This window comes from Dromiciops gliroides, chromosome 3 (assembly GCF_019393635.1).
Source record: "Dromiciops gliroides isolate mDroGli1 chromosome 3, mDroGli1.pri, whole genome shotgun sequence".
In the NCBI taxonomy this organism is placed as follows: domain Eukaryota; kingdom Metazoa; phylum Chordata; class Mammalia; order Microbiotheria; family Microbiotheriidae; genus Dromiciops; species Dromiciops gliroides.
The window spans coordinates 243,073,228-243,098,711 of NC_057863.1; positions in this window are offsets into that span (position 1 = coordinate 243,073,228).

Consider the following 25,484-nt stretch of genomic DNA (forward strand, 5'->3'; position numbering starts at 1 on the left):
AGGCTCAAACTCTTGAGTCTGGTGGTCACCACCAGCACCTAAAACTGAGACAAACAAACGATACAACAAAAAAAGAACAAGAATACAGAAGGATGCAAATGTCTCCAGGTTAGGCAATCTGGTTATGCTCCAAAGGCTCCTCAGCTATTCCTTTTTTGTTTTTCCTTTGGTGAGGCAATAAGGATTAACTGACTTGCCCAGGGTCACACAGCTAGTAAGTGTCAAGTGTCTGAGGCCAGATTTGAACTCAGGTCCTCCTGAATCCAGAGCTGGCACTTTATCCACTGTGCCACCTAGCTGCCCCCCTCAGCTATTCTTTATGTCAGGTGTTATGAGCATGCCCAGTCAAGTCCAGGTTACACAAACTATAGGAGAGCCCTGGATTATAGAAGCTTACCAATGACTTCCAAATGACCAGAACGAACAGCCTTTTCTAATTCCTCATTCGTCTTTATCTTTCCACAGATTTTTATCATAGTAATAGTAATCTCCTTCTTTGAGAAACCACTTTTGGCTTCTAGAATATTGCCCAAACTGGGTTCTTCTACTTGTATGTCTTTCCATGTTTTTTTATTTTTGTGGGTTTTTTTTTTTTTTTTTGCGGGGCAATGAGGGTTAAGTGACTTGCCCAGGGTCACACAGCTAGTACGTGTCAAGTGTCTGAGGCTGGCTTTGAACTCAGGTCCTCCTGAATCCAGGGCCGGTGCTTTATCCACTGCGCCACCTAGCTGCCTCAAATTATTTTGTTCTTGGTCTCCACCCCAGAATATAACAATTTTTTTTTTTGAGGGGCAATGGGGGTTAAGTGACTTGCCCAGGGTCACACAGCTAGTAAGTATCAAGTGTCTGAGGCCGGATTTGAACTCAGGTACTCCTGAATCCAGGGCCAGTGCTTTATCCACTGAGCCACCTAATTGCCCCTTGTATGTCTTTCAATATCCTTTGTCCCTTAAATGTAAGTGCTAATTAAAGGATGGCCCTCAACAGTCCATTCTTCTCACTATGCACTCTATTCCTTGGATATCTCATCCGCTCGAATGACTTCCAATACTATGTAGATGACTTCCAAATCCATACTTCCACCTCAGTTCTCTCTCCAGAGCTCCAGAACTGTCCCTACCTCTATATTTTCATTTGGATGCCATATCACCTCATCAAGTCCAGTCTATCCAAAACTAAGTTTATTTAAAAAAAAAAATATCAGTCTACTGAATTCCCAAGTCTATTAACAGTATTATTTTTCTAATAGGCCAGATTTTAAACCTCTAAATCATCGGATTCTTGCCTCTCCTTTGCCCCCATATTCAATCGGTCCCCACATCTTATTAGTTCTCTCATAGACGCATGCATCTGTGTACACACACATATGTATTTGTGTGTGTGTATGTGTGTGTATTGTAAAGAATTAATTGTGATTTGAGGTTTTTCTGACCCTATCTTTGGCTCAAGTTAGAAGCCCTAGCACATGCCCCAGCTGGCCTCAGGCACCGCTGCCTCTATGCTGGCACAGTGCTCCACCCACCTTGCGCTGGTACCTACATGGGCCTGGCCAAATTATAATGATTGGAAGCCTAGTGAGGGTAGTCAGGTGACCTTAGGGTGCGAAAGCTGGGAGGCTGGCAATTCTATAGCCTCCTGTTAATTCTGTCAATCAGGGCTGCCAGCCAATTAGCTTGGGGCTGTGTGTGTGTGTGTGTGTGTGTGTGTGTGTGTGTGTGTGTGTGTGTGTGACACCGCCCTGTTTCCTGTGAGAGAGGGGGTTTTCTGGGAAGGAAAAGGGGAGAGATTCACCATTCTGGCGTGTGAGAGGGAGAGAGATGGGGCGCAGCCGTTTTATTCTTTGGGAACAACTGAGTCTGGTTGGTGTGATTTCAGGTCATATTATTTTCCTTCCCCTATTACCTTGGTTCACATCATATTGACTTAGAAAACCAAAGATTCATATATTTCTTTGAAAAAATATTAAATTACTTATATGTAAAAATCTATGGAAAAAGACTTCTAGATTAAGAATCCGAAAACATGGACTTGATTACTACTTCTGCCATTTGAAAATTGTGATTCAAGCAACAAATGTTTATTAAGCACCTACTATGTGCAGGCACTTGCTGACAATATAAGTACAAAGAATGAATTCCCTTCTAGTTATAACCTTTACAATTCGAACCTATATCCCAATTATATGGGGGGAAATGGGGTATGGGTTAGATCAGGGTTGGGGTTCTTGGGAATTCTTCTTTAAAGAATTACACCCTCTTGCACACAGAAGTAGTTAGAATAAGGTGGTAGTTTATTTAGGAGCAAGGGAAGGGAAGGGTGGGGGGAGGGAAACCATGAAAGAAATCCTTGGACTTCTCATGGGGAGATTAGCACAAAGCACATGGCTCAGAGGTACCAAATCTCCTCAAACAGGAGACTGGAAGGTACTTTTATAGAGGACTGATGGGGGTGGATCATCTGCCCGTGAAAAGTTCCTTTAGTGAGGGAGGACCATCCCCCACTGGTGGTAGCTGGGGGAGTTGGGTGAGGAGTGGAGGATCATCCCCCACTGGTAGTGACTAGAGGAATTGGGTGAGGGGTGGCTACAGACCTCTCCCTTTAGGACACAAAGGCCACAGCCACACCCAAACGTATCTCCCCAGGGTAAGGGAGACCAGAATAAAGGGTAGGAATCTGAAGCTAGCTCAGTCCGATTTGGTTCAGTTTATCTCTCTAGGCATTATCTGTCCTCTGGTTTAGTTTCTCAAGGAGAAGATTCCTTGGTGTGCCCCAGAGAAATTCTGGGGTGCTCTGCACCCCATGACACCAATAAATCAACATATTAAAATCAGATGGAAAAAACATTTTTTTAATCAAATGGGAACTACATTTTAATGTGTTTCAAGCTGGACAGGGAAGCATTGTGAGCTGCATGAGGCCCATGGGCTACATATTTGATATCTCCTCTCTACATCCTACAAATAGTTCTTAATCAATAAATAACAAGCATTTGTTAAATACCTACTACGTGCAAGACCCTGTGCTGACTGCTGAGGCTACAAAAACAAAAAATAAAACTATTCCTTTGAAGAACTCATATTTTACTGAGGAACATGTAAAGGTTTAAGTAAATACAATACAATTTGAGGAGAGAGACAGAAGTAACAGCTGGAGATCAGGAAAATCTTCCCATAGGACGTAAAGCATGAACTGAGCTGTAAGGGAAGCAAGGGATTATAAAAAGATAGATGGAAGGAAGGAATGCATTTTTAGAAGGGGCATGCCTGTGCAAAAACTCAGAGGCAAATGTAACGCTGAATTCTAGGAAGAAGGAGTAAGACTAAAATATAGAGCGTGTAAGACCGCAAAGGTGGGTTGGAGCCAGATTTATTCAATTCATCTCATTCAACAAACACTTATTAAGTGCCTACTATGTGCCAAGCACTAGGCTAAGTGCTGAGAATACAAAAAAGGTCAAAAACAGTCCCTGCCCCCAGGGAGTTTACAATCTAATGTGGAAGGCAACATGCAAAGCAAGCTATATACAAGATAAATAGGAAACAAAAGTGGGAAATCATTGGAATTAAGGAAAATTAGGGAAGGCTTCATGTAGAAGGGTCCATCACACAGTAGGTACTCAATATGTGCTGACTGGAAGTCTGTGGATTTATAGAAGATCCCAAGCCTCCAAGACTTAGAATTCCTAACTCCTTCCAAAGCTCAGTTTAAACATCGCCTCCTACATGAGGTCTTTTTTTCTGATGTCCTCAGTTACTAATCCCTCCCCCTTCCCAATTGCTTTGTATACACACACATACACACACACACACACACACACACACACACACACACATACATTTATATGTAGAAATCTATGGAGAAAAAAAAATGGGGCAGCTAGGTGGTGCAGTGGATAAAACACCAGCCCTGGATTCAGGAGGGCCTGAGTTCAAATCCAACCTCAGACACTTGATACTTACTAGCTGTGTGACCCTGGGCAAGTCACTTAACCCTCATTGCCCTGCAAAAAGAAAAGAAAGGAAAGAAAAGGAAAATAAAAGAAAGGAAGAAACCTATGGAAAAAGACTTCTAGATTAAGAATCTGAAGACATGGACTTGATTACTTCTTCTGCCATTTGCAAATTGTGATTCAAGCAACAAATGTTTATTAAGCACCTCCTATGTGCAGGCACTTGCTGATGATATAAGTACAAAGAATGAATTCCCTTCTAGTTATAACCTTTATAATTCTAACTTATATCCCAACTACTACACCAAACAATTCTATAGTATGTCTCCACATGTGAACATTGTCAAACTTAAAGCCCCAAGTCGAAAAAGAAAGGCATCATTGGAGAATTCCAGAGAATTCATTACTGCCCTATTTGTATTTCTATTGTCAAAGATAGTCATTTGTTTGGTTAAGTCATATGCTCTGCCTTTACAAAATCCCATTAGTGCACAGGAGTAAATAATGCATTTACATTTTCTAAGCAAGTTTGAATTCCATGAATGTTACATTTCACAGCAGGCACCTGGGTTCTGTCAAGACTTCTCCACCAACAACCAATGCAAACAAATGCCTGATTTATAAATTTCCCAGTTACTCTTCTTCGCTTTATTAGATTTTTGACCTTAGCATATACAAACAATAAAGAGAACAGCAAAGAGGTTTGTCTGGGTGTGGAGGGGCAGGGTGGGGAGGAAGGAGAGGAAACAAACAAAAGGAAGATAAAATAACCTACACATATACACAGTACCTAATGTATTTTTCTGCCTTTCTCTTTATCTCTTATTCTCTACCTTAAAGAATGTGTGAAAGCACATACAAAATCAGTGATTTTGCTCCCCAAATTGTGTTGATTCCTAAAAGGACAAAGAAAAAAGAAAACATGAATAATAATGAAAGGGAATCTTCCTACTTTCTGAGCCCTAACTTCCTTACTTCCATGAGCTCTTACTTCCTTAGTTCTATCATTGGGAAAGCTCATGAAAAGAGCCTTGAAACACCAGTAATTGCAACTGACTTGAGTAACTTGGCTTCTTCAATAATATGCAACAGAATGCTGCATTAGGGGCCAGAATCACAGGAAGTCAAAGAATTTTCCCAACTGTCAGTTTGAAAGAAAGGGCATTGAGAAGTCACACCAAGAGGGTATTTCAAGTGTGAAATTTGAATTTCTTAGAGAAAGTTTTTCAGATGTATCTCATCACTTCACTGTCTCCCTCCTCTCCTTACTGAAAAGTTAAATGGCAAATTCACCTGATAAACACTCTACTTAGCTGTTGCTCTACCCTCCACAGAGGGAAAAAAGACTGAACATTGTCCCTAATAGGATGAAAGTAAATGAATTTCTTGGGGAAGTTCCTGTTGTTGAGGAAACTCTACAAAACAAGAAAAAATATGTACCTGCATGAAGGGATCTTCAGACTCTCAGCTGAACAAAAGGAGAGAGCCAATGTGACAAAGTAGGGAGAAAGCCAGCCTTGGAGACAGAAAGAACCAGGCTCAAGTCAGCCTCTAATTCAACCTGGGCAGAAAAGGAAACCCCTTAGTGCTTCAAGGACACTCTAAGTTGCAGAAGAGTTGATGGTGAATGGCATAGGTAACAAGGAGCCTCCTCACCAAGACTTTCCTATACCAATACAATACAATCACCAAAGTCTAGGCCACGTATGTATTTGGATGACATTGTTGAGTCATTTTACAATTGTACCCCACTGTTTGTGACCCCATGTGGGGTTTTCTTGGAAAAGATACTAGAGTGATTGCCATTCCCTTCTCCAGCTCATTTTACAGATGAGGAAATTGAGGTAAGCAAGGCTGAGTAACTTGCCCAGGGTCACACAGCTAGGAAATGTCTGAGGCCAGATTTGAACCCTTGAAGATGAGGTCGGGCCCAGCGATCTATCTTCTGCACCACTGTACCACTCTATGTGTATATGTATAAATATAAATATATATATATATAATATTTATATATGGCTATATTTATGTATGTATACCTACATATAATATATAGACATACATGTGTCTATCGGTATATAACTATATGTGTCTATGTTTATACCTACATATAATATATTTACATATATACACATGTATGTGGGGGTATATACAGTGATATGCCTATATATGTGTATACCTAAATATACATATATATACTTACATGTGTATTCACAGAGAGAGAGAGGATAGATTAGACTTAAGTGATTTTATAGGTGTAGGAAAATCCTAGTAAGACTGCCTCTACCAATGCATATTATATATTAATAAAATGTGTATATGTATATATACAGACATATGTATATTATACTCATGTACCAGACTTTTATAAGTCTATATATGTTTGTTTATATATATGCATACATGCATATAGATGTATATGCTTGTATATATTATATATGGTAGCCACTAGACACATGCAAAGACAAAAACTAAGCAGTCCCTCTCCTCAAACGGCTTACATTCTACTGCAAGTCCTCTGGAATAGACTGGAAAAATGTGATTTTCATACAAAGAGCCTTGGATCCAGAGTCAGAATATTTGAGTTATAGTCCTAGTTTTGGGGGTCACTAGCTGTGAGAACTTGAAAACGTCCGCCTTCCTCTCACTAGTCTTCAATTTCCTTATCTGTAAAATAAGGAAGATGAACCAGATGACCACTAAGGGCTGCCAGGTGTTATGATGGGCAGAGAGCTGGGCTTGGAATAAAAAAATGTCCAGAGTTCAAATCTGGTCTTAGACCTTTATTAGCTACATGATCCTGGTTAAGTCACTTTACTTCTGTCTGTGTCAGTTTCCTCAACTATAAAATAAGAATAATAGTTCCTACCTTGTGGAGTTGCCATGGGGATCAAATGAGATAACATTAATAAAGCACTTAGCACAGTACCTGGCACATAGTAGACACTTAACAAATGTTTATCAATTAAGAGAGCATGTAAAGGAGGAAAATATGAAATAAACATGGAAAAGGAAGTAGGAGACAAACTTTAGAGGGCTTTAAATGCCAGGCTGAGGATTTTGTATTTTATCTAAAGGTGATAGGGAGTCACTAAAAAGATTTTTCAAGTAGAAGAGTGATATGATCAGATGTGTTTTAGCAATTAATTCACTGATCAATAGGTGTTTGCTAAGTACCTACTATATGCAAGACAGTAGAGATACAAAGATAAAAATTAAACAGTCCCTGACTTCAAAATAAGTTTGTCGAGTGAACCAACATATACAGATAATTATAAACAAAGTAAATTCAAGGTAATTTCAGCAGAGAAGTACTATCTGCTAGGAGGTAGCATTGAACCGAGCTTTGAAAGATGATGAGGCAGGGTTGTTGTGAGGATCAAATGAAATAATGTATGTAAAGTGCTTATCAGACCTTAAATCACATATAAATTTGAACTAAAGTCTGGGGCATGAAACCAAAGACTGCAATCCCGAAAAGCAAGAAAAAAGCTCCCATTTCACTTAAGAAAGTAGTAGAGGAACATAAAGCATAAAAAACCAAACTCAAGGCAGCCTCTGAACCACCCCCTAAAGGCCAGAAAGCAAAAGGGATCAGCTAACATCCAAGCAGAATCTGAAGGGGCGGCTGCCACATCTAGAGATAGAAGGACTGAGGGAGCTGAGGAGGTCAGTTAGGCATCAAGCTTTCTACTTCCCAGTCTAAGATGTCTAGTGAGTTGGACATGGTCAAAGATCAGCTCAAAGGCAAGGGAAAGAAATCTGAGGTCTTTAAAGTATTCAAGAAAACTGGGAAAAGCCCCAAAGGCTTTTTCCTGTTTTCCTTTTCCTATTGCATATACTATTTGTAAAATCTGCCTCCTAAAGGGGACTGCCCCCTTTGGCTTTTTGTCAAAGCGTCCCTCTAATTCTCCTCTCTTTTCATTCCCCTCTACATTGTTACTCATCATAGAACCCTTTATAAGTATTTGTAATATTATTGCTTCATTTAAGGAAACCATGTTTCTTTTTTTTTTTTTTTGCGCGGGGCAATGGGGGTTAAGAGACTTGCCCAGGGTCACACAGCTAGTAAGTGTCAAGTGTCTGAGGCCAGATTTGAACTCAGGTACTCCTGAATCCAGGGCCAGTGCTTTATCCACTGTGCCACCTAGCTGCCCCGGAAACCATGTTTCTTAACAAAGCACAGTGGGGGTTGTGAGAAAATAATGGGTTTGGGGATGCCCAGAGGTCCCTGTGGGAGGGGATAATATTAAGATTGATTGGATTGACTTTGCTGATTAACTCACTTAAAGTTAACTTAATTAAAACCACACCTACCTGAAAGCCTCACCCTCAGAGGGTGCATTCTTTGAACTTTAACCTCAGCATGGACCACCCTCAAGTCCAGTAAACCAATAGATTTGAAGGATGCTAGCCAATTAGCTTGGAGCTGTATGAGAGAGGGGCTCTCCTTCAAGGCAGGAGGTAGGTAGAGAGGCTCTCAGAAGTGCTAGTCCTAGAGAACTTGGACAAAGAATGAAGCAAGGCTGAGCTCTATCTCTCCTCCAGGCTAGATAGGCCTTCTTAATTTTCTGAGCCACATGTTCTCTCTTTACTAATACTTGGTATGCTTTAATAAATGCTTAATGCCCAAAACTGGTGCTAAAGCTTCTAATTTATAAGTAGCAATATATTAGAAACCCCAGCTAATTTTCCCCAAGCTTGGAAGAGTAATATGACGACCACATATAATTTCACTCACCACACTATCTAATAAATGTCTGAGGTATAATTATAACTCAGATATACTTCTGACAAGTTCATCACTTAACATTATGTCACCTAACTGAGAAGAGAAATGTTAGGGGCATAATTAAGAGGTAGTTGTCCAAGTGGAAGGGAATGAGAATCTGAAAAAGAGTAGAGGCTGTTAAGAGTAAAGAGAAAGAAGTAGATCTGGAATATGCTATGGGGGGTAGGATAAAGACCTGGCACTTCATTGGATACAGAACCCAAGGGAGAAGAGAATGTCAATGACAACTCTGGAGGTTGCTAACCTGAGGGATTAGAAAGGTGGTGGCACACTCAATAAAAATAGGCAAGTTTGAATGGCCAAGTTCTACTCATCCCTCATAGATTCATGACACAGGTAATCATAAAACTTCAGAGGCAACTATAACTAAGAAGTATTTAGTAGAAAACCCAAAGAATGGAAGTCATGAGAGATATGGGTTCTAGTTTGTACTCTGCCATTAATTAACTAGCACATTACTTTCTCATAGGATCACAGATTCAAAGATGGAATGGAATGGAATTCCACCCAAAGGAAAACAAAATACCTTTACAACATGCATTTTTAAAGTACCCACTATGCACTAAAGCCCTGTGCTAAACACTGAGGATACAAAAGACAGAGGCAGCAAAAGGGAAGGAGAGGACACAGTTTAGTCATGAAACCAAAACACTGGATCAGCATATTGTAAAGGTATTTTGTTTTCCTATCCCTTGCTGCTGGTTCTACTCTATATGTATGGGTTCTGTCATGTGTCTTCAAATTCAAGTACCGTGAGGTTAGAAGGGAAGGGGACCCAGCTTTCATTTTATATTAGGTTCTGTATCCAAGTGCCTTGTACAATGTCAAGTACATAATGAGCTCAATCAGTGCTGTTGAAGATGACCATGACCTTAAATGTCACCAAGGGCAAGTTAATCTTCCCCTCCCTTCTTCCTTCTCTTCCTCCACCCCCTACTGGCTCACCGGAACTTGGAATCTCAACATAATCTCCCTGTCTCCGGCTCCAGCCTGTGGGACAAGCTTCCCTGTGGCCCTCCTGCATTGATGAGACAAGGCAATAAGCTGACTTAAGTTTTTCGGTTTTTATTCCTGCTGCTCAGTCTTAAAGGTAACTAATTTTTTTAACTAAGAAGACATGAACCTGCCTTCCCTGATAAGTCCCTACAATTTTGAAAGGAAAAGAACAAGACCTTTATTTTCCTATTCATGCTATGTGCTCAGGTATCTCCTTAGAGACTCTGCTTTTTTATTTCTCAAATTTGTTTAAGTCCCATGAATTGTTCAATCCTGTTCTGAACCTATTATGTAAATTTTTTAAAAACCATTATAACCAAATAAGAAGAGTCAGCATGTATGCACTACACAGCAGCAACTGAAGAAAATGTACAATGAAGCCAAACTGCATACCTCTTCTCATTACTTCCCCCTACTGCCCTTCATCCCCTGCTATGGAATTACCCACATCCCAATGGGTATATTTAACTTAGGCATTTGATTGTTCAGAGTAAACACAAATGAAAATCTATAATCTTTTGGGATCCAAATAAGCATCTTCCTCCTCTGTATCCTCCCCTGCCTTCCTTTCCTCTCACAATTCTCCTCTCCCCCTTCCCCTCCTCTCTCTGTCTCTCTCTCTCTCCCCCATCTCTCTCTCCATCTCTCCTTCCCTCCCTCCCCCCTCTGTTTCTCTGTCTCTGTCTATCTCTGTCTCTTTCTGTCTATCTGTCCTCTCTCCCCCTTCCTCTCTCTCTGTATCTCCATCTCTATCTCTGTCCTCCCTCCTCCCTTCTTTCTCTCTGTCTCTCTCTGTGTATCTGTCTCCATATCTCTCCATCTCTCTCTGATAACCATCTAGATGATTTTTCTATCACAAGTGATCAGAAGTTACTGTAAAGCTATTTAAAGGTACAGGTGTTATATACCATCCCCAGAGCCAGACCTTATACAGCACAAACAAACAAGGAGTAAAAGTGACAGGGTGCATTTTAGAAGCACCTGCCCTTCTTTGACAATCTAATAATAATTGACTTTTTGCTCCTTATTGACTAACCTGAACAAACTTTTTTATTTGGCAACCATCTGTCCTTTAAAACAAATCCATAACTCAGAAAATAACCTGCCTCATATCTCATGTTCTCATTCTCTCTCTCTCTCTCTCTCTCTCTCTCTCTCTCTCTCTCTCTCTCTCTCTCTCTGTCTGTCTCTCTTTCTCTCTTTCTCTCTTCCTCCCTCCTGCTTCCCTGTCTCTCCCTTTTTAATGCCCACATCTCCACTATCAGGAACAAATATGATTTCTGATTGAACATCACTTTATTTGCCAGTTCTGTGGTCTTTTCTTATCTTGTTCCACACTTCTCAGGCTTTGTGGTTAAATTATGTATTAAGGTCAATGTCAAAACACAGAAGATCTGTAATCTACAGGGAGCTCCCTTTTATTCGTTATTACAGTGAAGGCTGAGCACAACTGTCAGGGAGCTGGGGGTGTGCTCAGCGTGGAGGCTTGCTACACAGCAGGGCTCTACAAAGCTTCTCTCCTTGTTCTCCCAGGACGAACCCTTGATAGATTTACCCAGATAACCCGTCTCACTTTAAAGCTCTCTTGTCTCTGCTTCAATCTGAAAGCTGTCAAGTGTACCTATATAGTAATGTCATAAATCAAACGTAAAATGTGTACGCTGGAGACATGGCGAGTGTCATGTATTCACTTGTAGTTTGAGATCTTCTAAAGTAAAACGGTGTCAGAATAAGGAAGGCTGGGAGGAATGTGGGGTTTTTTTTCCCCTTCCTTAAAAAAACGACAGAATGTTTGAAAAGGTTGGCTGTAAACTTTTCCTAAAAACTTTCATAGTTATGAAAGCTACAATCAGGGATTAATCAGGGACTACGATTTAGTCAATAAGAAAGGGGAAATGGAGCTGGCTGCAGGAAACACCTCCACAAACAATGTGATTTAATGCAAGACCATGTATCGATTTTCCTTCTTTGGTTTTCTTCTTGACAAGCATTTGTCAACACAGATTTGTATTAGTCCCCAAGTTTGTCTATTAAAGACGCATCACTCTTTCTCTGAATGAGAGGCAATTCTTCAGGAAAAGGAAAACATCAAGGAGCCATCCTAAAACAAAATGGCAAGCATGACACACCACACACAAGAAATAATCCCACCAGCCAAAAGGGCCCCATTGTGGAAGGCCTCATTCCGAAACTTAATCTTCTCTCCTTGAAGAAAAAAAAAAATCAAAAACCAATTTTTATTTGCAGCTGAGAGGAAAGACATTATTTCTTTGTTTTATATGTAGTACTTCTTTTTAAGACACGAGATTTGGAAGATATTGGAACATTTATAACAGTATCTAATTTGCTTCCCTATCAAAAACAATACTGCAAGGTTTTTGCGATCTCAGGGTAAAAGCTCTTGGCCTGAAAAGTTCTGACTTTCCACATTATCACTTTGAGACCACTATGGACTCTGCTGTTAATTAATTAAGAGTGTCTGTTACAGACACTATGAAAACAGGATGCCTTATTGTAAGTACTCAGATATAGCTGCTTCTCTTTAAAAAAAAATACCAGAAAATGAATAAAGTTGCAACTGGTACTGAAAATGGGCAAGGCCAAGGAGGATGTCCTTAATGCAGTGTCATTGTTCCCTGCCTAACTGCTATGTAAATGACAGCTGGAAACTGAATCCTAAAATCTCAGAGCTCTGAGGTATCTGTGAGGAGAACCAGGCTCAGGCCTGAGCAAGATCATCCTATACAGCATACTTATAAGTATCATCTGTTTAAAGATTTCTAGTACTGAAGGATGCATTTCTTTACGAAATAACTATAATTCCATAGTCACTAAAGTGGTTCAGTGGGTAGAGTGCTAGGCCTGGAGTCAACAAGACCTGAGTTCAAATCTAGCCTCAGATATTTAGTAGCTGCGTGATCCTGGACAAATCACTTAACCTTCTTTACCTCAGTTTCCTCAATTGTAAAAGGGGAATTAAAATAGCACCTACCTCCCAGGATTGCTCTGGGAATCAACTGAGATAAGATTTGTAAAGCACTTAGCACAGTGCCTGGAACATAATAGGTGTTGTATAAACACTAGCTATTATTATAATCATTATTATAGTTCTAATTGTTAGGAAGTGTTTCCTTACTTCAAGTCTAAATTTGCCTCTTTACAACTCCCACCCACTGTTTCTAGTTCTACCCTCTGGGGTGAAGCTAATAAGTGATACTTCTTCCCAATAGCAGCACTTCAAATACTGAATGAGGGATAAAAATTGGAACCCAAACTATAAATAAAAATGTTTTTAAAAAAAAAAAAAACCTATTTGGGGGGCGGCTAGGTGGTGCAGTGGATAAAGCACCGGCCTTGGATTCAGGAGTACCTGAGTTCAAATCTGACCTCAGACACTTGACTTACTAGCTGTGTGACCCTGGGCAAGTTACTTAACCCCCATTGCCCAGCAAAAAAAAAAAAAAACCCTATTCAAAAACCTTCTCTAAAATGTATTAACACTTTACTGTTTGGTTGAAGATTACAGGTCCTTTAAGAAAAAAGTTACTAAAGAAATATGTCTATAAGTCTTTGTTGGTTGTTTCCTATTTTAGAAGTAAATTCATAAATCAAGTTATAACCAATTTAGCTGGAATTAGATGGTTAGAAGGACTAAATAAAATAGAGAAGAATCTTCTGATTAAAGGGGGAAAAGTCACAAGCAGAAAGTTTGAATCAAGGCCATCCTTGGGATTAGCTTAAACAAACTGAGAAGCTGAAGTAACCAGTGTTAAGATAAAGAATATCTGGCTGCTTAAAGATAAAAAGAGCTTTTAGGCTCATCATGTATTCTATTGAAACACTGAGGATAAATCTCTGTGTTGAGTTTTAATTCCAAGTCAACACTCAGGGTGAACTGATAAATATTACTTTAAGGATTAGTTAGAAGAATACTGAATTATACCTTAAGTATGTATCTTTTTTAAAATTCCCTTACCATACCATCTTTTAAAATAATGGTTTAGGGGGCAGCTAGGTGGCACAGTGGATAGAGCACTGGCCCTGGAGTCAGGAGTACCTGAGTTCAAATCCGGCCTCAGACACTTAACACTTACTAGCTGTGTGACCCTGGGCAAGTCACTTAACCCCAATTGCCTCACTAAAAAATAAAATAAAATAAAATAAAATAAAATAAAATAAAATAAAATAAAATAAAATAAAATAAAATAAAATAAAATAAAATAAAATAAAATAAAATAATGGTTTACTGTTTAAAATTAGTTGCTTTTATTACATGAACTGATGCTGAGTGAGATGAGCAGAACCAGGAGAACATTGTACACAGAAACAGCAACATTGTGTGATGATCATCTGTGATAGACTTGGCTCTTCTCAGCAGTGCAATGATCCAAAACAATTTCGAATAACTCATGATAGAAAATTTTCTCCACATCCAGAAAAAAAGAACTGTGGATTCTGAATGCAGATTGAACCATACTGTTTCTACTTTTTGGCTGTTTTTTTCTCTTTTGTGAGGTTTTCCCCTTGTGTTTTGCTTCTTCTTTCACAATAGGATTAATGCAGAAATTTTTTTAAAAGATTAGTTGCTTTAACCAAGAGTATTTTTTTCTAAAATGTAAAAATAGTGATTAAATGAAGATTGGAGCAGATAGCCATGATCTGGAACAGGAACAATATGCCTGTTTCTTGAGTCTTACTCAAAATATTTGGCCTTACAAGTAGCTCATTTTTGACCTCATACTGAAATTTCAGGATAAGGTTTTGAATATCTAAGTAATCCCATAAATGTTGAATCTGCAAAACTAAAGATATGAAATAACACAAAATATCACATTCCTAAAGATAGCACATTTATAGGCTTCTGATCCTCTAATATTCTAAAGAGAAAGACATCTTTGGTATGTGGAGGTTCTGGGAAAAGGATCATAAACATCTAGAGCTCTAAGAGAAATTAGAGGTCATCTAACCAAACACTACCATTTTGTTAATTCAATAAATACTTAACTAAGCTAGATGGATTTCAAAATCTCTTCTAGTTCTAAAATCCAATAATCTATGATCAACTCTGTACAAGGAATTCTATTAGATAATAGGAACAATACAATGTTTCTTGTCCAACAAGACTGTCCAGTCTTGTAGGAGAGATAAAAGGGGTAAACAAGTAACTACAGTACCAGGAAAGGCATATGATTCATTTAGACAAGAAGTACCGTAGGAGTTCAGATATTCTCTCTTATATTTGAGATGATCAAAATAGACTTCATGCAGAAACTAGGATTTGACCTAGACTCAAAGGATGGGTAGAATTTTTTTTGTGTGGGGCAATGAGGGTTAAGTGACTTGCCCAGGGTCACACAGCTAGTGTCAAGTGTCTGGGGCCAGATTTGAACTCAGGTCCTCCTGAATCCAGGGCCAGTGCTTTATCCACTGCACCACCTAGCTGCCCCACATGGTAGAATTTTAATAGGCAGTAGGAGGCAGCATTTCAGGAGGAGGGAACAATATGAGCAAATTTTCCACATTAGGAAACCAAAACCCTGAGAACTTAAATGACTTTCCAAAGGTCATAGAACTTGTTAGCAATACCATCAGAACTGGGATCTAATATCCTGTGTTCTTTGAAGCAGGGAAAAAGTTTATGGTTGATGGCATCTTGTCTTCCCATGTCTTCATTTATTGCCTAACATAATGAAGGGCATTGGAGTATAGTTGGGAAGAAGTGGGAGTAGCATAATTATTAACAGGAAGATAGAAGAAAATGGGGGGAAAAAGAAGAAAAATTGATAATGGAAGATACAGGTTTTAGGATGTGACATGGGTTTAGATCACCAGCCTGATCTGACCAACCTAACTCTTCTTCCCAGTATGCCAGAGTCTCCAAACTGGGTGCTACAATGAATTCATAAGGGTGCTATTTGATATTTTCAATTTTAAGCCTATCTACTTAATAAATATAACTGTTAAACATCTCTTCTGGCCTAGGGTTGCCATGAAAAATCTGTTAAGACTCAAAGGGTACCAAGGACACCATGAATGGAAAAATTGGGGGGACCTCTGTCTAAATGCCTTTCTCTATCCCTTATTTTCATCTTTCACATTCATTATCTCTTGGGTCCTCTTTTTCCTTAGCCCTAATTAAACTCTTCTTCCCTCCTATTTTTCTTTTAACTGCCCTCTCTCTACACCATATGACTTCTTTTCTTTCCCAACCCCTACTTACTTACCCTCTGTCTCTCCAAGGATAAGGAAAGCATTTATGGGGTGAGGGAAAATAAGAAGAAAAGAGGGTAAAATAAGACTCAGTAATGGCAAGATGGCAAAGATAGGGCAAGGGTAGAGTACCTTTCTCCGCAAGCTCCTTGAAAGTAAGGATAACTACTCTAATAACTAGCACATAATGGTTGCTTTAATAAAGTCTTGCTGATTGATCGATTAATTCCCTACTCTTCTTAACTTTTTCTGTGTCATATTAACCCCTTTGGTTATTTGGTGAAGCCTATGCAGCCCTTCTCAGAATGATGCCTCTAAATGCAAAAAATAAAATACATGGATTATAAAACAAGCTAAATTGAAATATAATCATCAAAATAATTAAAAAACAAAAAAATCATGGACTCTAGGTTAAGAACCTCTACTCTACCAACATTTCTCACTGCATACCAAAATATGGTCAAAATGGGTACATGATTTATGTATAAAAGGTGACATCAGCAAATTAAGAGAGTGTAGAATAGTTTATCTGTGAAATTTATGAAGAAGGGGACATTTAGGACTAAAGAAGATATAGAGAGAATTTTAAAATTTAAAATAGATAATTTTATTACATAAAATTGAAAGGCTTTTGTGCAAACAAAACCAATACAAACAAAATTATAAGGAAAGCAGGAAACTGGGAAAGAATTTTTGCAACAAGAATCTCTGATAAAGGCCTCATGTCTCAAATATATAGAGAAGTGAATCAAATGTATAAACATGCAAGTCATTCCCCAATTGATAAATGGTCAAAAGATATGAACAGGCAGTTTTCAAACAAAGAAAATAGTCATATGAAAATATGCTCTAAATCACTACTGAACATTGAAATGCAAATTAAAACAACTCTGAGGTACCACCTCACACCTATCAGATTGACTAAGATGACAAAAAGGGAAAATGTTGGATGTTGGAGGGGATTTGGGAAAACTGGGACACTAATGCACTGTTGGTGGAGTTGTAAACAGATCCAACCATTCTGGAGAGCAATTTGGAACTATGCCCAAAGGGCTATAAAACTATATATACCCTTTGATCCAGCAATACCACTGCTAGATTTATATCTCAAAGATATCCCAAAAAAGGTGAAAAGGACCTTTATTTATATAAAAAATATTTTATAGCAGTTCTTTTTGTGGTGGACAAGAACTGGAAATCAAAGGGATGCCTATCAATGGCTAAACAAGCTATGGTATATGATTAGAAGATAGATTTTAATGGAATATTATTGTACTAAGGGGGAATACATTTCTTTCTCTCTCTCTCTCTCTCTCTCTCTCTCTCTCTCTCTCTCTCTCTCTCTCTCTCTGCAGGGCAATGAGGGTTAAGTGACTTGCCCAGGGTCACACAGCTAGTAAGTGTCAAGCGTCTGAGGCCAGATTTGAACTCGGGTCCTCCTGAATCCAGGGCCGGTACTTTATGCACTGTGCCACCTAGCCACCTGGGGGAATATGATCCTGACAGGGGTACCGTCTAATCAAAGGCATGGAAGTGGGAGATGAGATAAGGTAAATAGCTACCAGGTCAATTAGAGAATTTGAAAGAAAGCAATATACCTCTTAGAATTCCTATTTTCCTTTAAATTATTGTTCAGGTGCCTCCTTCTCTCTGAGGCTTTTTTTTATTCACTCAGTTTTTTGTACCTTCTCCTTCTTGAAATTACTTTGCATTATTGTTCTATGCTTTGTATTTATATACCTATCTTCATGTTGTATACTACTGCAAAATGCAATTTCTACTGTAGAACACAATTTCCTTGAAGACGTGGTCTATTTTGTTCTCTTTTTGCATTTTCTGCACTTAACATAGTGCCTTATACTTAGTAGGAGCCTAATAAATATTTTCATTGATTGCAATTGAATTAAGGTCACAAGAGCATAATATTCTTCTTTCTTACTACTGTTTAACTCTCAAGGAAGAGTCAATAAAATCATTATTTTCAAGGTGAAGTTGTTCAAAATAAATATAGGAAAAAAAAACCCACACAATGTTGCTCCAATAACACTTTCAGAAGAATGTCATTAACACATTTCAATCTAGCCCCATTATGATGTCAGTCAGACAAAATCAGATGTTCAGCAACAATTTAAGTTACTCAACCCCTATAATGTTTTTTCACCTAATGTATTTTCACATACTGATTTTTGACCTTAGGAAAGCTATGCCTCTTCTCTTTGTCTGGCTTCTCCAAAGACTAAAGAAAGTATTAGGCATTCAGCCTTAGCTTCAGAGATCATGTAAGGACATCAATGGTACATATGCACTAAAGGCATACATAGGGCAAGACAGGATCATTTCTGTCTCACGCCATCACTAATATGCTAAAATTTACAGAGAACTGTGCAGAAATTATTTATTCACTCAGCAAATAACTAGTTAAATTTTTTTCTTTTTTTCTTCCTTCCTTTCTTTCTTTCCTTCTCTCCTCTGTTCTTCTCTTTCTTCCTTCCTTTATTTCTTTCATCTCCCTTTTTTTGCCCAAGCTAGAAGTACAGTGGCTGCACACATAGACACAGGATCTTTGACTTGCTCCATTTCTGACCATTCACCTCTTCTTAGATATCCTAGTGGTCACACACACACACACACACACACACACACACACACACACACTTCAGGTTTCATTATATGGGGCCAGAATTAGTGTACATACCCAATCAGCCTAGCCCACAGTCACTTAAAACTTCCAAATTCAAGTAATCCACCAGTCTCAGCCTCCCCAGAAGCAAGGGATGACAGGTATACAACACCACACCTGGCTACAGGGTTAAATTCCAAGGAAATCTCCTTAGGATAATAATAAAGTGTCCTGATTGAATCAAAGCACTAATGTACTCATTTCTGTCTACCGAAGTAATAACACTGAGCTGAGACTAGTAGGAAAAGCAAAGGACAACAAAATAGGAGCTTGTTTGGGTTTTTTTTTTTTAGCTGTGTTGGGAAAAGAGGAGGGTCAAAGAAGGCCCCTGCTACAAGTGTGAATGGAATGATTATAACCAACAATAGAGCTGTTCCATTTCTATTTTGCTTCTGGTTTCTCTACCAAGGACAATGACCTTTAACTTAGAAATAACCAAAGTGTCTAATGAGAAGCTGACACCCATAAAAAATAAGGTCATATGGCAAGAAAGCCACCTTTGATGAATTCAAGTCACCTGGCCCAAATGAACTACAGTATAAAAAGAAATGGTGGATGTGATCATTGTCACTGATATTTGAGACTGTGGGAAATAGTAAGGACTGAAGAAGGGCAAATGTCCAAATTTTCAAAACTGGAAAGAGAATAGTTCGTACACTATAGACCAGTGATCTTGATTCAGATTGGTGACAGAATTCTAGAACATAATATTAAAGTTCTGGCTAGGGAACATCTGGAAAAGGAGACAATAATCACACAGACCCAGAATGACTTCATTAAGAACTGGTCATGCCAGACTAAACCTATTCCTTTTTTGACAAGTCGACTAAACTGGTAGATTGAATGAATGCTGCGATGTACCAAGATCTTAGAAAAAAGTTTGATAAAGTATCCCACACTATTCTCGTAGGAAAGATGGAGAGATATAGGCTAAATGATAGTAGTTAGATGTATTTGGAACTGATTGAATGGCTGAGCCCCATGAGTAGGTTTGACATTAGTTTGAAACAAAATAGCCAGTGGAGGATGCTCAGGGGAACTTCTTGGCCCTCTGCTGTTCACATTATCAGTGACTTGATAATAGCTTAGATGGCATGTTTATGAGATTTACAGCTACCACAAAGCTGGGAAGGATAGATGACACACTAGAGGACAGTCTTAACAAGCTAAACATGCTGCATTGAACCTAATAAGATAAAATGTAGCAGGGAAAAATGTAAATGGTTATACTTAGGTTCAAAAATTAATTCTACAGGTCAAGATGGAGGAAGGATGATTAGACATCAATTTTTCTATAGGAAAAAAAAGTTTTTTAATGGACTGCAAATTCAATATGAGTCAGCAGTGAAATGGGGCAACCAAAAAGAATAATGGACTCTTGGGTGACATTGAGATGCATGGCTTCCAAGAATAATGTGGTGCTGCTATTGCATGTTCTGCCCTAGTCAGACCAAATCTATAGTACTGTAGTTCAATTCCTTGTGACAAGTTTAAGAAGAACATCAGTAAGTTAGAGAGCAGGGCAACCCCAAAAAAGGTAAAGGGCTCATATATAAAGATTGGTTTAACTTGAGGAAGAATTAAAAATGACCTGATAGCTGCTTCAAGTACATAAAGGGCCATCACTTAGGATGGTCTATTATTCTACTGAACTAGAATCAATGAGTGGAAGTTGTGAAGAAGCAAATTTAGGCTTGATAGCAGGAAAAACGTATTAATAATTAATCAATTCAGAAGTAGAATAGCTCGCCTCAGAAAGTGATGGAGAGATGGATGGATGATGGATGATGGATGGATGGATGGATGGATGGATGGATGCTATGGACAAATATTACTGCCAAATTACCTGGGAATGATAACCTGAGCAATTGGGAGAAAGGATAATTCCTTTCAAACTCCAATGATGGACCATTGGGCTCTAAATCTTCTTGTATGAAATGTAGTGAACTCAAAAATTATATTGGCACTATATGTAAACTACAAATATGATGACAAATCATGTCTTAAGTTCAGGTAATCTCTTTACACCAGTGAATCCCTGGAAGTTCTTATTTATTAAATAGGTTGGTGAGTGGAGTTGTCAAAAAAGACAAACCAGAGATGGCTTAATATTAATAAGTAGCAAAATTTCCAAAACTGGGCAAATTTTTACAGTAGGGGGTATTTCTTACACTAGTGCTATATAAACCTTCTGGGGCTCCAACCTAATGCTCCAGGAATTCTGGCTCATTTCAGCTGAAATGACACTCATCTTGTTTGAAATGAAGTATATGTATGCATCCTGGATACATTGGCTGCATTGTGTGGGTAAGGTCAGATTCCACTGGCTCCCCTTTGCTTCTAGGATAAAATATAAAGTACTCTGTTTGGCTTTTAAGGCTCTTCACAATGTAGTTTCTACCTATCTTTCTGGCCTCAGTATACAATACAGTCCTGCTTGCACTATAGTTTAGCCAAATTGCTCTTGTCTCTGTTCCTCACACATAGCTCTTCAGCTCCCATCTCTGTATCTTTGCATTTGCCAAATTCCCATGCTTGGAAGGCATTCCCTCCTAAACATTTGTTCACTTATTGATTACAGTAGGCAGAATAAATCAGAATACTTTTGGAATATGACCAATGTTCTGGTGAATTAAGTCCTTGAAATTTTCATTCTTGAACTGCTGAGGGAAGATAGTTGAGTTACAAAGCTTGAACACCAACATCATCTACCTGACTTCCCCCTATCAGGTCTGAAATATGGTCTTCCATTCATCCCTACTTTGAATAACTCTTTTTTCCTGTTTACCTTTTTATACTACTCTTGAGTCCTCTATTTGAAGATCAAATTTTCTGTTCAGCTCCCATCTCTGTATCAGGAAACCTTGAAGGTCCCCTATTTCATTGAATGTCCATCTTTTCCCCTGAAAGAGAATGCTCAGTTTTGCTGGGTAGTTGATTTTTGGTTATAATCCAAGCTCCTTTGCCTTCCAGAATATCATATTCCAAGCCTGGTGATCCTTTAATGTTGAAGCTGCCAGGTCCTGTGTAATCCTAACTGTGGCTCTATGATATTTAAATTGTTTCTTTCTGGCTGCTTTCAATATTTTCTCCTTCACCTGAGAATTTGGCTACAATATTTCTTGGAGTTCTCCTTTTAGGGTCTCTTTCAGGAGGTAATCAATGGATTCTTACAATGACTATTTTATCCTCTGATTCTACAATATTAGAGCAATTCTCCTTGATAATTTCCTGGAATATGGTGTCTAACCTCTTTTTTTATTATTACTTTCAGGTACCAATAATTCTTAAATTATCTCTCTTGGATCTAGTTTCCAGGTCAGTTGTCTTTCTGATGTGATATTTCACATTTTCTTCTATTTTTTCATTCTTTTGATTCTGTTTGACTGATTCTTGGTGTCTCATAGAGTCATTAGCTTCCACCTGCCCAATTCTAATTTTTAAGGCATTATTTTCTTCTGTAAGCTTTTGTGCCTCCTTCTCCATTTGCGCAATCTTTCCCCCATTTGGCTAATTGTATTTTTTAAGGAGTTGTTTTCTTCAGCCAATTTTTGTGTTTCCTTTTCCAAGCTGTTAACTCTTTTTTTCATAATTTTCTTGTGTAACTTTCGCTTCTCTCATTTCTTTTCCCATTTTTTCTTCTACCTCTCTCATTTGATTTTTTAAATCCTTTTTGAGTTCTTCCAAGAAAGCTTTTTGTTCTTGAGACTAATTCTTCTTTCCCCTTGAAGCTTCACATGTAGGCTTTTTGACAGTATTGTCCTCATCTGAGTTTGTATTTTGGTCTTCCCTGTGGCCATAGAAGCTCTCAATGGTAAGGCTCTTTTTCTATTTCTTACTCTTATTTGTAGCCTATTTTTGACTTTTAAAATTGAGGTCTACTCCTGGGGTACAGGGGCTACTGTTGTAAGCTTCTAGTGCTGGGGAATAGTGCTGAGGTGCACTATGCTCCCCTTTTGCCCAATTGAGACCGACCTTTCCTGAAGTCTTCTAAATTATCTCAAGTTGGAAGTTTTTGTCTCTCTGTCTTTTTGTAGGTTCTGTAGTTCCAGAATCCATTTAGAGGCTTGATTTAATGTTGTTTCTGAGGGAAACTTGGGAGAGCTCAGGCAACTTCTCTCTGCCTTCTTGCTCCACTCCTCTGAGACTCCCATTCCTACTTTGAATCTGGTCCAGATTGTTATGCTAATCTTCCCTGGGGTTATGGGGTATCTGATCCCAGGCCATGATTATATTCAGAACCCAAGAACATTTGCATAACTCGACTTTCCTATTTATATTTTTCATAAAGAGTGCAAGATGTCCAGAAACAATTAGGTGGCACAGTGGATAGAGTGCTGGGCCTGAAGTCAAAGTTTAAGTCTGACCTCAGACACTAACTAGCTATTCAACCCTGGGCAAGTCACTTAAGCCTACTTGCCTCAGTTTCCTTCTCTGTAAAATGAGCTGTAGAAGGAAATGGCAAATCATTCTAGTATCTTTGCCAAGAAAACCTCAAATCAGGCCATGAAGAGTTGGACATGACTGAAACGACTGGAAAACAAACAAGATGGCCGACAGTAGGGCTTCCCCAGGTGTTGGTAGTGAGGGAATCCTTGACAGTCTAGGACTTGAGTCAAATCACTAGTTTGATACACCCTGTTGGGATCCAGGCCATAGAACAAATCTGATGGTGCATGAGCAGCATTTCTGACTCCTGAACGCTAAGAGCATGAGTGAAATCCTCAAACCAAGGCAGCACCTCAAGAGTGACCAGTAGTAATGGGGGGGGGGTATGGCTAATGGATAATTGGGAGGTATAATATCGTAAACCAAAACAGATCATCCATGTCCCCTTTTATTGGTGTGGAGGGGGTTTTACCAGCTACTACACCCTGAACACCACTGAGAATGGGAAAGCTGGTAAGATTGAGGGCTCTACATGGATATTTCCCTAAGCCACTAATAGGCCAGTCTTGTAGGTCACTGGACCAGGACATAAAGGCCATCCAACAATAATTTCTAACAATATAGGCATGGCTTAGTGGTTTAGGGCTCCCCCTCATTGATACAATGAAATTGTCTAAAACTGTCCTGTTCTATAAGTCAAGACTACTCAGTATTCCCTGCCTAGCTTTCCATCAAATTGTCAACAGCAGCTGTTCTAAACTTTTTCTTCACTCTTTGTCTCCAATACCAGCCCTCCTCCCCTTTCTTTCAGCAGAGGACCTTGTCTCCTACTTAACTGGGGAAAGCAAGGACATACATAATAAGCTACCTTTTTCTCCCCTTCTACATATATCAAACTTGGTATGTCATTTTCCATTCTCTCCTGTTTTGCTCCAGTCTCTGAGGGGTAAAGTGGATTTGGAGTCCTGATGGTCTCAGTAAAAATCCTTCCTCAGACATTTTCTTTTTTGTTTGTTTGTTTTTAATAATAATAAACATTTTTTCTTAAAATTTTGAGTTCCCAATTGAATCCCTCCCTCCCCTCCCCCCTCTTGAGGTGGTAATTAATCAGATATAGGTTATACATGTGCAATTATGTAAAACATTACCACATTAGTAATTTTGCATAAGAAAACTTGAATAAAAAAATGAAAGAATCTTAACAATAGCATGCTTCAGTCTGTGTTCGATCAATATCAGTTCTTTCATCCTTCATTCTTTGGGATTGTCTTAGATCATTATATTGCTGAGAATAGCTAAGTCTCAGACATTTTCTAGTTGTGTGACCTTGAAAAAGTTATTAAACTTATCTGTGCATCAGGTTCCTCATCTGTAAAATGAAGGGATTGGACTCAATGACCTCTAAGATCTCTACCAGCTTTAAATCTATGAACTTTACTAAGGTATATCTATTTGCACTTGATACCATCCATTCCATATATCAATAAATATAATAAATAATAATATCAATAAATATAATTAACAAACATTTATTAATCACCTACTGTGTTCCAGGCACTTTCCTCTTGGACCATCTTTTTTCTCTTTCATCTTCAGTCTGTCCTCATCTGCTATTTCCTAACCAACTACCTATAAACATACTGAGGGGGGGCAGCTAGGTGGCTCAGTGGATAAAGCACTGGCCCTGGATTCAGGAGTACCTGAGTTCAAATCCTGCCTCAGACACTTGACACTTACTAGCTGTGTGACACTGGGCAAGTCACTTAACCCCCATATCCCTGCAAAAAAAAAAATCACTTGACCCTGCCTTCTCAACAATCTATCATCTCTTCACAATCTCTAAGAAAGATCCATTTATAGTTATTGCTGCCATTTCCACGTCCCTTGCAATTTGACTTCTCACCTCCCTATTTGGCTGAAATTCCTCTCTCCAGCAACAATCAAGTTCTTAACTTTACTCAACCCAATGGCTTTTCTCAGTCTTTGTCCATCTTGATTGCTCTTCAAGATGACCACTCCTTTTCTTGAATAATTTCTCCTCAGTTGACTTTTGTGAAACTGCTCTCTGCTACTTCTATCTATCTTACTATTCATTTTGTTTCCTTTACTAGTTTATTATCCATCTCTCACCACTGTTTCCCAAAATTCTGTCCAAGGACTTATTCTTTCTTCTCCTTATCTTTGTCTTTTTGTGGATGACTCCAAAATTACATATTCAGACCTAATCAGTCACTAACTGTGGTACAATGCTGCTACACCAAGTGGGCACTAAATATCTCTACCAGGATGTCCCAGAAGCATCTCAAACTCAACCATATCCAAAACAAATACCCCTCCTCCAGTCACCCATATGGATAACTTCAAAGTCATTCACTACTCTTTCCTCTCCCTTAGTGCCCACATCCAATCAATTATATATCTTTTCAAATCTTCTATAATATATCTCACATGTAGATAGCTTGGCCACTATT